This window comes from Myotis brandtii, unplaced genomic scaffold (genome assembly GCF_000412655.1).
Source record: "Myotis brandtii unplaced genomic scaffold, ASM41265v1 scaffold14, whole genome shotgun sequence".
Lineage (NCBI taxonomy): Eukaryota > Metazoa > Chordata > Mammalia > Chiroptera > Vespertilionidae > Myotis > Myotis brandtii.
In genome coordinates, this window is record NW_005354999.1 from 850806 (window position 1) to 855173 (window position 4368).

The window sequence follows — 4368 nt, forward strand, 5'->3', positions numbered from 1 at the left end:
ACAGTGAGAGTCATGATTTTCATAGCAGTCCCCACCACCCCCATTTTTAAACAACATTCCTTTAAAATGCACATAAGTTCTGATTGTCAATTTATTTTTGGCTCTAATTTATTTTATTAGCAAACACCAAAGCATGCTAGTAAGAATTTCACTTTTTCTAAAGACTTTCAAACTGCTATTCAAATTTATTATAACTATTTTCCTGACAATGCATAAAACAGCTGCTTTTAGAAAGAACCCTTTAAAATGAAATAAAGCTGCTTATGCACAATTCAGAGCCTTATCTTTTTACATGCACCCTGAGGAAACCCAGACAGCTTAGATTTACATGCATGTTTTATTTGGTTATATTTGTGAAGTATTTGATCATATTTCTAAAGATCTACAATTGCTTTTGTCGTGCAGTCAGGTGGTATATTTTCTTCTCTTCTAGTTTATGAGAAATGGCTATGATTTATGCCACTGATATAGAACTGCTTTCAAGTTAACATATAGTGAAGACAGTATATAAAGCTAATAGTTAAAATCATCTGCCGAAGGCTATTGCTGTCACTGGGTGTTTGGAAACTATCAGTTTGAGGAAGCAATAAGAATGTAAGTTTTGCAAAATTCAATTTCGATTCTCTTCTGGGATGATGCTTAACATTTTTGACAATAAACTTTAGTAGATAATAAACTTTAGAGCTAAGGGTTACTGGAATTAGTATGCATTTAGAGGTTCCAACTAAATTATAAACTATATGCCCATGTTTATTCTAAATGGCTATATAAGGGTTACTGCAATTAGTATGCATTTAGAGGTCCAAACTATATTATAAACCAGTGATGGCGAGCCTTTTGAGCTCGGCGTGTCTTGGTTGCATTATTAACAAAATTATATATATATATTCATTCATTCATCTGTTCTGGTCAAATATGTAAAGTATTTAACATGGTTTTAATGTTTACAACAAAGCACCTCATTGCAGGATGCCTTTTCCTCCATTTTCCCATATGTCATTGACTTAAATTAGAAACAGCGAATAGTAGGTTATTTAATGTTTATATTTTCTTAGAATATGATATATAATATTATCCTGTCATTACATTGATGATACTTGCTATTTTTCACACTATTTTATTCTTTTCTTATGATTTTTATATATTCTTCAACCATTTCAAATATTTAATTTTATACTCGAATTGGTTTTAAGCTAATATGATTTTATTTGATCAGTAACTTGCAAAACATTTGGCAAAATTCATTACTGCTTGAAGACTTCACCCTACCCCCTGCTCTGCATTGTTTCTTTGGAAATAATGAACATGTTGATAGAGCTGCAGTTACTCACTTGAGGTTATCTATGAAGATGCACCTTTAATATGAATGCTGAGATTGAAAATAGTGTGAGACAAATTTCACATTTTTGTAACTTTTGGATAGTTAATATTATTTTACTATGCACCAGTGGTCTAAAACAGAACTCCAAAAAAGAAAGCTTTTTTTTTTTTCAAGATTATAATATTTGGGGGGAAATTTGCACAGTAAAGTTTTAGCATATTCTGAAATTTTTTACAAACTAATATATTTAATATATTTTTATTTATTTCAGAGAGGAAGGGAGAGGGAGAGATAGAAACATCAATGATGAGAGATTGGCTGCCTCCTCCTTAGTCTACACTGGGGATAGAGCCCACAACCCAGGCATGTGCCCTGACTTGGAATCCAACCATGACCTCCTGGTTCATAAGTCGATGCTCAGCCACTGAACCACACTGGCCAGGCTAATATTTTTATATGGATAAGAAGAAAACATGTTTTTTTCTTTCCATTACATGCCAAAGAGGCTTTGATCGTGAATGTACTTCTTATATATACATCTGTATAACTCCTGTGAGGAAATACTTTCCTATTTCTGTATCTGCGGAGACACGATATCCTAGTTTGAGAGCAAATCGCAATTAATTGTCTCCTGGACAACTCTTCTAGATCAGCACTAACTGTTACACTGAAAACTGTAACTACAGCTGAATGCTTTTCTACAGATTCTTGCTCTATTAAGTGGAAAGGATTTTTAAGGGAAACACTTTTATATGAAAAGTATCAACCGACTGAAATTTTATGTACCATTTTGAAACAACAGACCTGCATCAAAGCAAATATTTCCTTCATAAATGCTACAGACCTTTTAGATTCCATGAGGGTTGGGGATATAGAGATGAGAAAATGTTTTAGGGACCTTTTTCCCACCCGCTCCCAAATCACCTTGAGGATGTGGTGCTGTTTCAGGAAAATCCTTTTAGGTTAATAGGATAGACCAGTGGTCAGCAAACCGCGGCTCGCGAGCCACATGCGGCTCTTTGGCCCCTTGAGTGTGGCTCTTCCACAAAATACCATGTGCAGGCGCGCACGTACAGTGAGATTGAAAGTTCGTGGCCCATGCGCAGAAGGCGGTTTTCGGCCTGGGCGAGTCTATTTTGAGAAAGGTATGTTGAGATGGTTTGGACATATAGAGAGGATAAACAAAAGGAGATAGACAAAACAAGTATATAAGATGAGTGTGGATGGGAGAGTTGGAAGGGGTCGACCTCAGCGAACTTACCTCAATCAGATTGAGGACGTTTTTAGCAAAGGCCAGCTTAGGAGTACCCTAATTAAGTTAATAACAATGTACCTACCTATATAGTTTAAGTTTAAAAAATTTGGCTCTCAAAAGAAATTTTAATCGTTGTACTATTGATATTTGGCTTTGTTGACTAATGAGTTTGCCGACCACTGGGATAGACCAATATTTAGCCATACATTGAGCTCCTCCTTCTGTGGGTTTAGCTAGAGGTAGTACCTTAGTGTTTTTTAACCAGGTCACTTTAGGTTGTCATGATTAAAATGGCATTAATTAAAGAACCTAAGATTATTATATTAGAGCAAGAGCAGAGCGGAGTTTTTGGACACCTTTGACAACCCAACATGGAATCACCGTCAGCCATGACAGTTATGGCAAGTGCTATGTCAAGACGGAGGTGATGGGGTGTAACAGGAACACCCTTGGGAGGGGCCCGGAAGGCCCAAACCATAAGTCTCCAGCCATGGGCAAACTACGGCCCGCGGGCCGGATCCGGCCCGTTTGAAATGAATAAAACTAAAAAAAAAAAGACCGTACCCTTTTATGTAATGATGTTTACTTTGAATTTATATTAGTTCACACAAACACTCCATCCATGCTTTTGTTCCGGCCCTCCGGTCCAGTTTAAGAACCCATTGTGGCCCTCGAGTCAAAAAGTTTGCCCACCCCTGGTAGACACTTGGATAAGGACTCCATCTGGACACTGATGTGAGTGAGACCTTCACCCCTTTGTGGGCTATAAGAAATAAGAGCTCTGACTACCCAGCACTGGAGCTTGGCCTCCCAAGAGTCACACACGTAGCCCTGCTGGACTTCCACTCTCCCTCCCTGTGCTGTCACTACAGCCACCCAGCTTGACCGCCTGCCTCTCTACATGAGGACACTACTGGTGACCAGAACTTCAGGGCAGATGTTTGCTCTGCTCATTCCTATGGAGTAAGCTCCCCCTCTCATCAAAACATACATTTAACATAGATGAATTTAATATATTCAAATTATATCCCAAAATAAAAATGCTAATACTGTTATTTCATAACTTCTATAAACTGCATACGTGTGTGTAAGGAAAGATGATTGACATTCCTTGAACAGCACATGCAAGCACAGGAACTCCATCCCCAGACAAGGCTCAGGGACAGACTCTTCAGGCTGCCACTGTTAAATTAATTAGCTGCAAATGGGTTCCTTTTTCCTGTCATTTAGCCAAGAAGTTCTAAAAGTTAAAGAGTCCCTTATTGAACTCTTTCGAAACAGGTGTCTGCCCTGAGGGAATGCCATCTTTTATAATTGAACCGTATCGTAGTCTGATTAGAGGAGAAATGTTTCTCCAAAGCATAAATCGCAATGCTGTTATAAGAAGGGAGAATACATTCCAGGCAGACCCAAACAACAAAAAAATCTACTCTTCCATGTCCACTTGACTCTCGATGAAAACACAAATATAATAAAAATTTAACTCCTTTGTGTTTCTCACATTTATTCTTTTTCAATAAAATTCATTTGACCATTTTTTTGCATTTAAAAAAATCTTTATTATTGAAAGTATTACATATGTCCCCTTTTTGACCCCATTGACCCATTCTAGCTTTACCATATGGACATGAGTGCGGTGATTCTGGGTATTGGCCTTTCATCAGAATCACCTTGGAAACTTGAAAAAGTTGATTCTAATGTGAGGTAATACATCACCTCTGTTGCTGGTAATCTCAAAGTTTCTTTTTTTGTTTCCTTAGTTCTTTGACTATGTTAGGGTATCCTGCCCTCA